A 9,920-nucleotide genomic window follows, 5' to 3' on the forward strand; every position below is an offset into this window, starting at 1 on the left:
GGGTGCAATCTACCAGAAATTAGCATTTTTTAAGCCTCCTCATTGACTAGTGAAGCTGGAACCATTTCTAGCAAGTCTAGCATTTCTAGCAACTGTTCGGTGAAACACGAGCTGGTTTAAAAGCCATTTTTTCTACAGCTTCACATTATATATACTTTCTCACTATATAATCTTTTTTATTTTAACAAGACTGCTTTTGAAACTTATTACAAACTTTGTTCTTTCTAACAGGCAGGTATTTCACTAACTGATTCTGAAAAAAATATCTAATCCCACTTTAAAATAAGCATATCTTGTGTTAAAATAAGTTTTATGTTTTGATCAACTATAAGTGTGATAAAACTGCTTTCACAGTATTCAGAATAAAAATCATATACATAAAGATTTGCTCTGCTGTCATTCACTGCAGTCCTACAATGGCTGACATAGCTGATGTCTGATCAGAAACAAACATCTAGTTCTCTTCATTGAGATGATACAGAAATGTGACATTATCATGCTACTTTGGTTGTACCTTAAGATCATTTGGCTTGATCTTTTACTGTGTCTGTTTTCTTGCACAAACTGCTGTATTCATAGCACTGTGTCTCGAGCTGGTGAATACTGAAAGGCCCTTATATTATTGACCTGAGTCAATTGTGGGCTGCTTCCACCTTCTCTCTCACCCTTTCCAGGTGTTCCACCTACCTCCCTGCATCAGCATTACTGTTTTTGCTTCACCCAGCCGGCCTGATGGTTCACTGATCAAAATGAAACAGACCCTGTAAAAAACAATTTAAAAATTGTTTTTCTGTTGAGTATATTTTCATAACCAGTAAAACTAGCACAAAAAGGAGGAAGAGAGGCAAAGAAGCAGCCAGTAATTAAATGATCCCAAGATGATCACAGAACTGGCTTTTTGTAGTATTCTCTCTGAAAGTGAGTGAGTAAAAGCTACATCTACTTAGAGCTGCTGAGAATCTGGCCCTGTATATATACATTAAATACCTTCTCTGCATAATTCCTGTAAGCACATTTTCTCATGAGGTTCATCCTTCATTTTGGCTAATACCTAAATCATCTCCCCCTTTTTTTTTCCCTGAAATTCCTACTCTTTGTCAGATGTCTGTGCATCTCGTTACAGGCTGTATTTCTCTAACATGAAAATTCTGCATTCCCATAAGTAAAACTAGGGGAGTGATTTATGCATTTTTCTGCATGAAAAGGCCCCTTGTGTGCTCCACATGTAAAAGCAGAACAAAGCAGATCCCTAAGAACATTTGTTTTCCTTTTAGCAGTTATTGCCATAAAAAGAGGTCAGAATGAAATGAAACAACTTAATGTTTTGTCCCATGTCCAGCTCTGGTGCCTGATCTGGTTTCAGCTGGAATAATTATGGGTCTCTCTCTGAATACATGAGAATGGACCCTGGCCTCTCAAGGATTATAGCTTGCTCAGTGGTTCCCACAACTTTTGACCAACCAGTCACAGTCCACCAAGGCAGCCACGTGTACACTTTACTTCTTAATACTTTCTGCAGCCCTGGGTACAGAGCACTCGTGATGGCCTTGAGGACCACCCAGGATTTCTGCACTGCAGCAGTGGAGCCACCAAAATAAGTAACCTGACAATCACATCCTATAATAAACAGGTCTCTTTGGCCATGAGTTCCAACACAGCTGAGCTAGTTGGATGTGCTCATTTTTAAGCATTTCAGGAGCAGTTTGAGGGGAGTCATGGCTGGCTTCGTTTTCTGGTTTTGTTCCTAGCTGTAAAGCAAAGCCAAAAGGCAAATAGCTTCCTAAATAATATTTAGATTTCTAAAAATTAAAATGACAATTTAGAATCCATTAGGTAAGCGCTGGCACTGTGCACTTGAATATCTAGTCTGTGAGGAACATAGTGACTGGGAAAGAGTAATGGACTGATAAACCTTCTGCTTGAAACTCTTTCTTTGGTCACAGAACAAATGTCATAGGGGGCATCTCTCTGCCACATCTGAAGAGTCCTTATGTAGGAGCATGATGTCAGTCAGGCTTTCTGCTTTCTGCAGTCCTCACTATTCAGGTAGAATTGACAGGTGCAGAGGTACTGGTTGGAGCGGTGGTTTGACAAGGAGACAACTTGTCCAGTGCTGAGAGAACGCTGACTTATTTTACACAACGTTCCGTAAGACTTGAGATCAGCTGCACTCAGTCCCACCACAGCCAAGCGCACCTAGTTAAGACCCGTGACAGTGAACTCCAATGAATGTTTAAGGGCATAGGAGTTGGAGCAGGTACATGTTGCTCTTCTCCCTTGTACATCTACCCACCTCTGATTAAGGGAATTTGTGAGCTCAGTGTTGCATCCAGATCATCATTTTTAAAACCTGTCAGTCGACCTACCCTCCATGAGGGCATATCATCTCTTTCAGACTTCCTTTGGGGCTTTACCATCTACCATATACTGCAACAATTAGTTCCACAGTGTAGCTATGTGGTGTATGAAAGAAAGGGCTTCCTTCATTTGGTTTTATATCTGGCAATTATTTTCACTGGGTGTCTCCATATCCCTGTGAAGTTAGAAATAATGACTACACATACACTTTTCACCTGCTTTATGCTCTCCACCCTTATATAGTTCTGCAAACTAAGGGCCTTTTCAATTTCTCCTTAAACAAAAGCCATTTCCTACTTCTCATCAGCCTTTTAACCCTCTATCCTTTTTTTTTGATAACACCCTTTTTTGGTACGAAGAATTGCGTGCAATATTTGAGATGCAGATGAATTGTGAATTCAAACTCAGACATAATTATACTTGTTGCTTGGTTGTCTCTGTATTCTTTCCCTAATAACTCAGTTCCTAGTTTTGGTTTTACTTGACATAAGAATGCCTCCTGTTTCTGCTGAAGTTGATGGTGAAAGTTCTGATTTGGTTTCCATGAAGGCAGGTTGAAGCCCTGGCCCAGAGCTCACCCAGCAGCCCTGCACTAATTTCCTGAGTTATCAGGCCACCTATCAGGACTCTATTGTTCAGCTTTTTGTTCATCTGAGGAGTAGGTCTGCACGGGTGCCATGGCAGATCAATTACTCTAGGCTTCTCTTGCAAGAAAGAGAATAATTATCATTGCTAATGGTTTGTTTTCTGTATCGATCTTCTTACCTCCCTCTGACATGCAGCTCTGGTTATGAGGAGAGTTTATGACCACTTTATTTCTGGACAGAACTCAGTATGTTGGACGTAACAGTTTTAGGTCCTTCTGATCAGGTGGGATTATTTTTGGCAGTGCTCTGACAGTTTTATGACTAACTGAAAAACTATCAGTATATGTTAGTGTAATTCTTACATACAATGCTTTAGGCAAGGGAGTAAGGTCAGAGCATTTGCCCTGTTTTCCACAGTCAGGTGACATTGGCCACTCCAGCAGTCTCTTTTGAAACAACTGAACTCCAAAATCTGGCACTCACATGATGACACAAGAATTGCAAGGTTTATTTTTAAAGCAACTTTCTCTCTCTCATTACACCAGAAATAAAAGTGAAAATCTTCACTCAAACACATTCTTGTGTCTCAGAAAACACAAGGATTAAAAAGAACAGCCCTTCTCTCTCTAGGTTTAGCCTCCAAAACAGGTGTGTGTTTGAGCTTTTGGGATCCTCAGGAAGACAATACTGGGAATGGCAAGCTACCTCTGCTATAGTCAGTGACACAGTTCCCAGCAACTTCTTTATTAATATGGTTTTACCCTAGGGCTTTACCAGCTAAGCAACTGTTGCTCTATTTATGTATAGTTAGAGGATTCACGGTGTCAAGTGCCAAGCTTTTCCAGGTAATTTCTGCTTAGCATCTGCAAAGACATGCGTAGGAAATGTCACAGTTGAGGCACAGCCTTTGATTGTTGCATTTGGGGTAACCATTTTGTATATGAATGCAGAAGATAAAATGAATTGGTTTCTTCTAGGTCCTAACTTTGTTCCCCAGAGAAGTAGATTTCAAGGGGATTGCTTCTATGAGCAAAATTACTCGCATATATCTTCACAGGATCAGCACCTAAATTCGTGCGTTTCTTCTCACAGAGCAATTACTTTTCACATTTGATTTTAACAATGTTAGCTCCCAATTCAATTAACATCACCACTATTTTCTCTTGACAATTTCATGGCAAGTCTATAGGGATCCCATTAAAATGTCATTATATTGCTGCTGTGTTGTAAGACTTCAGTGGGAAAACAATTTCAGTGCAATTCTACAGAGATCTTGTTATGAAGCTGTTTGAATGTGAAATGCAAATGGCATCAATTATTCCAGTGTGAGCCTGTAGAGTCCCAATCCCAATGTCATCCTGATATGAAGTTAAAAAGAAAAACCATTCCAGCCTTCATGTATGGAAACACCAGGATGATGTGAGAATTAAGGGAGAAAGGGAAAGAGAGGAAGGGGCAAAATACTTTTAATGCATTGTTACTGTCATGTGGGACAACAAATATAATTCATAGGTCATATATTATGGCCACTGTAAGACCTTGGCAATCCTAGTCCTTAGCCTTCCATATATACAGTCCTCTCATCCCACATGCAGAGGGTTTACACAACTAGATTATAGCAATAGGGGGTGTTTTTAGATCCCTATAAAGAAAGGATCCATTCCTCCTGCACATATTTTGAGCAGAATGTAGTTTCCCACAGTTGAAGTTTACTCTGAACCATATAACACATAAGTACCCTTTAAATCCATGGTAAGACTAATCATGTCTGTACACTTCATCTGAATAATTCTGTAGAAATAATTAGAAGAGAAGGATCTCCAAGCCCAGAGGGTGGATCCCCACTGTGTGCTAAGGGCAGCTCCAAAGCACATCAGCCATGCAGACAGCAAAACCGTGAAAGGAAGCTCAGATGCAGCTCGAATGTGCCCTGTGGAGCACATCTGGCGTTGGTCCTCTCAGCCCATGTACAGAGGGGGACCTGGCTCCCTGAGCACCGCCTGTGTGGAAGTTGCCTGGATGGTCACTTGTATGCCCTAAACCCCATTATCTCCTACTGCAGGAGAGAAAGCCACAGGTTCTCTGTGAGTGAGGCTGGGAGATGGCTGAACATGCAGTGCTGGGTTATTACTATCTGGGTGAGTGAAGAGAGCAGGATTAGCCCCAAAGGTAAGACCTTGGTGAGGTTAGTTAAGGAGGGGGAGCAGTCACTGTGGGAACCGATAGAAGCAATATGAATATGTGGAAGATGTGACTGAGTACAGTATCTAAAATGCATCTTTCCATGCTGTGCCCAGCACAGGTTTTTTGGTGTGCAGAGCCTGCATCCCCTTCTTTTTGTCCAGATATGCTCACCTCAATTTGCAAAAGGTCTACACAAAGTAAAACTAAAGTAATGGTTAAACATAGTAAACTCCAAAAAGTGCTCCGGCTTTCAGTCAATCTCTTCGGACTTTGGTCCAAACTCATCTGGTCGATGATAGGCTACAGAAAAATACTCATTTTGCTGACATGGACCAACGATGTTGATGGCTATTACCTGCCTCAAACAGTATAATGAGTCTGAAAGGACACATCTATCTGATAGAACAGATAATCTCCTCAAGTCCCCATCACAAATGAATGTTTGTTTTTCCAGAAAGTGGTCAACATTGGTAGCACCACCTTTGACTAGTCCCAGAACCATCAAGGGCCTTGGTGCACATCCAGGAATACAGGACTGGGGGAGAAATGGGGTTTAGTCTCTTTCTTCTTCTTTCCTGAAGGCACTACAGGTTTGACTGTTCATAACTCTGGCATCCTGTGGATAAAATAAGATCTATGAAACCCTTCAGAAACACAGGACTCCTGAATGGCAAGGTCTTAGAAAATGTCTCAGATTTAGGAACTACCCTAGAAGAGCTGTTCTGATCATATCTGATGTGTTCAGCTGTCTGCCTACATGTACTTATGATGGCATTTCACAGGAGAAGCACCAGCAGCAGCATATACTGTGTTGCACCCACAGAAGTCCGCAAAAAATAATTCTACAGATGCCACAATGCTTTCACCACAAAAAGGCTGAGTGAAAGGAGCTGTAACTGCCTGACATTTCTTAACATCTGTTCAATGAAACAAGTTTCCAACTTTATATTTACTTTCTGTGAAGCCAGGTATTCTCTGCAAGCTGAAACTTTTTTTCTAAGGACAGGCAGTAACCAGAAGAGTTTCTACCTCACTCCAGCACAACACTGGTATCATTTGTCTGTAGTAGTCACTTCCAGAAGTATTAGAAAGGAATAACAGCATGGAGATTGGACAGTTTAATATTCCTTTTAACTTCCTGAAGTGTGAAAAGGGAAGTACTGTGGTAACACCTCAACATCCTTCTGCTGATATTGCCAAATCATGGCCAGGCTGTAGTATGTTACACAAGCTGGTACACTTTGCCAGTACTTGGAAATCTCTGTTTGCAGCTCATCCACATGAGGAGCATCGGATGAAAATATCTGTTGGGATTTTTGTCCTCACACTGGGTCTGCTAAGATGGATTGGAAATAGTCTGTGGCTTGACTGCAATACCAGAAGATTTTTACATTCTGTTTTCTGAGCTGCGTGTTAAGCAACAAAGGTATATCCTTTGCTGTTATAAAGGTCAACATTATGGAAGTCTCCCCAGCTGAGCAGCTACTGTAGTTGGTGGCAGCTGCTACAGCTTTGAGTTACTTCCAAGAGTAACAACTGTGGATAGTCTGTGTTGTTTATATGTGGATAGACAGAGCTCAAGGGGGCCTGCATGCTGGCCGTCTTCTTTCTGCACTGCAAATAATACAGGCTTATTGAAACATTCTGTTGTGGTTTAACCCCAGCCAGCAACTGAGCACCACACAGCCACTCACTCACTCCCCTGCCACAGTGGGATGTGGGAGAGAATTGGAAGAGTAGAATTGAGAAAACTCATGGGTTGAGATAAGACAGTTTAAAAGGTAAAGGAAAATCCACGTGTGCAAGCAAAGCAAAACAAGGAATTCATTCACTGCTTCCCATCAGCAGGCAGGTATTCTGCCATGTCCAGGAAAGCAGGGCTCCATCACTCGTCACAGTTAACTTGGGAAGACGAACACCATCACTCCGAAGGTCCCCCAGTTCCTTCTTCTTCCCCCAGCTTTATATGCTGAGCATGATGTCATATGGTGTGGGATATCCCTTTGGTCAGTTGGGATCAGATGTCCCAGCCGTGTCCCCTCCCAGCTTCTTGTGCCCCGTCAGCCTACTCGCTGGTGGGGTGGGGTGAGAGGCAGAGAAGGCCTTGACTCTGTGTAAGCGCTGCTCAGCAATAACTAAAACATCCCTGTGTTATCAACACTGTTTTGAGCACAAATCCAAAACGCAGCCCATGTTAGGTACTGTGAAGAAAATTAACTCTATTCCAACCAAACCCAATACATCCTTAATCTGCATAATCAGGACAGACAATTAATATGAAAAGACTCATTCATAAAATTTCTCTTTCTCCTGCTTCTGTACTCCCAGACCTCCTCTGTAAACAGCCTCTTCTGCAATGTATTTTGATATTTCTGGATCTGTTCCAAGACAGAAAGCAGAAGAGCACCAACACTGCTCTGGGTTAGCTGAGGTAAAAAGCAAAGATCTGAAAAACAAAACTCAACAAGCAGCCTAAATTTTATCTGGAACTAGTTTGGTTTGCTAGGGTTATTTAACCCCAGTCAGTTCATTCAATTCCTTCCCCATTTAGCTACAATGTTTATTTTGCACAGGAATTAATAGAGGCAATAAGTGATAGCTCTTTGCAAAACATTTACGACTCAACCAGCATCCCAAATTTGGACAGCCCAGAGCTGGTAGTATAAGTTCAGCTTTTGCAAACACACCCGTAGAGCGAGGTGGCTTGTTGAGCCTGTGCTGAATTCAGCAAGCTCCAGTGGGAACCAGATAAAAGGCCAGTTAAGAGGTGTGCTGGCTCTGGATAGCTGGTTGCCAACACCCACTTTTGCTGCAGAATAGAAGAAATAAGGCCAGAGGGATGGCCGGAGAGGGCAGGGGCGAAGGTGGCAGGAGAAGGAGGCTAGAGCTGGGTGCCAAAGCAAGAGATGGAACAAACCCACTGAGCAATACACTTCCTGCTCCCATCAAGCAGAAGAGGATAATATCCCAGACACTTCCTTTCGCACAGGGGTGGTTATCCCTGTTGTCGACTCCTAGATACTTCCTTCCTCTCTCCCCTTTTCCCTGGCATCATGAAGCACGTGTTCTGAGTCTGTTGGCTGGGGCAATGATGCAGTCCCACCCATATCCACTCAGACTTGGAAAGGGATGAAGGAGGAAAGAGACACTGCCAGACTGGAAATCGTGCCCCAGGGCTCCACACTCCGTGGTACAACCCCAACGCAGCCCAGTTCCTCCCCAGGTCAGACAACTGTAGCAGATTCAGTATGGGCCTGCTGGGGCTAGATGACAGGTCCTGTGCTCTCCTGTAATACAAGGCTCAGCTTTACATCAAGTGATTTGTCAGTATTTTCCTGCTAGCATTTGGCTTTTCTCCCTACTGCTGTTAACTGTCCTGACAAATGAAAGTCATTCTGAAACTATGTGGCTTTGTAATTATTTTTTTTGGTAAATGTTTTGAAAGCTGAAGAGTTGGTGTTCGCTCCCTCACAAGCTGGAAATGCCTGCCAGAAGTTCAATTTAACTGTCAACACCTCTGCTCACGAACTTAAATATTTTGGAGTCTGTCTTTATAGTTACATATATTAGCATGTTCTGCTTTCTGTAGGACAGACAACTGGTTGCTAATAAGAATGTATTCCTGTTTAGTCATGTTCCTTTATTTAAGGCTGATGTTGAACTAATTTTTCATCTCTTTGTGCTAGTATTCATGTCAGAAGTAAGTTTCCTGAGTTCAGTGCTGACTATAGTCCTTTAGGGTCCCAGTGCTTAAAAAAAAAGAGCCTGGCTCACCTTGTGACTGACATTGCTACCAGCTTTTTGAAGCTGGAATGGTAACACCTGGAAAAACTTGTGATAGGTCCCTCCCGTTTCCATGAGCACTTTCACACTCAGGTATAAACACACTTGGTAACTTCAGGGGGAGAATTTGTGAGTGCTGAATCAGGCACACTGATAACAAGTGGAAGACACAGCTTGAGAATGGGGGTTTAGTAGATGTATTCAGCCTGGGTCAAATGAATCAATGACTGTGTTTCGTGGCAGTAGATGGCAAACACTGTGTTCTGTTCTGTGGAAGTCAGACTAGGTGTATTAATTTTTAACAGGAAATTGGTACCTCAAACACTTTTGAAAATCCTCCTAAAGTTTAGATCTTCAGACTGATGCTCAACTCCCTTGGAATTAGATATATGTGTGGTCTTGAGAACTGGGGCTGCAGAAAGATTTTCAAAAACACTGGTGCACCTAGTTGTCTTTCATTTCACATGAGAAACTGAATCTACATCTTTAAGCTCCAGAAAACTGAAGAAACTCTATCCTTCCTCATTCCGGTGCATCCTCTGCCCTTATAAGGAGTAGGAATACAAATTATTTGTGGTGGGATATACTCAGACCTCGTTGGTTTTGACTGTGTTATAAAGGAGGCTAAATGGAATTCTCTACACATTTATCCTTAAAATATAATGGGAGCTGGGTATGACCCTTACTGGATACCCTAGTAATAGCCTGTTAACTCTATATTAGGCCCCCCTTCATTAAGAACCCTGTACATTCCCAAATGACTATTCTTTCACCCTGGCTGGACAGTGCTCAGCCACAGTCTTCTCTCCATGGAGAGAGGCAGGAAGAGAAACAATGATGTTAACAAGAACCAGATGGAGAGAATACACCCTTAAAACCCTCCTATGCTGAAGAATGCTTGGGCATGACCACAGCTCCTTGGGTGGGGAAAGACAGAGAGGGCAACTCTCTCCTCCAGAGTTCATGCACATTAAGGGCCCTATTTCATAACTATGGTCCATAAGGAAA

This window comes from Phalacrocorax carbo, chromosome 3, assembly GCF_963921805.1.
Source record: "Phalacrocorax carbo chromosome 3, bPhaCar2.1, whole genome shotgun sequence".
NCBI lineage: Eukaryota > Metazoa > Chordata > Aves > Suliformes > Phalacrocoracidae > Phalacrocorax > Phalacrocorax carbo.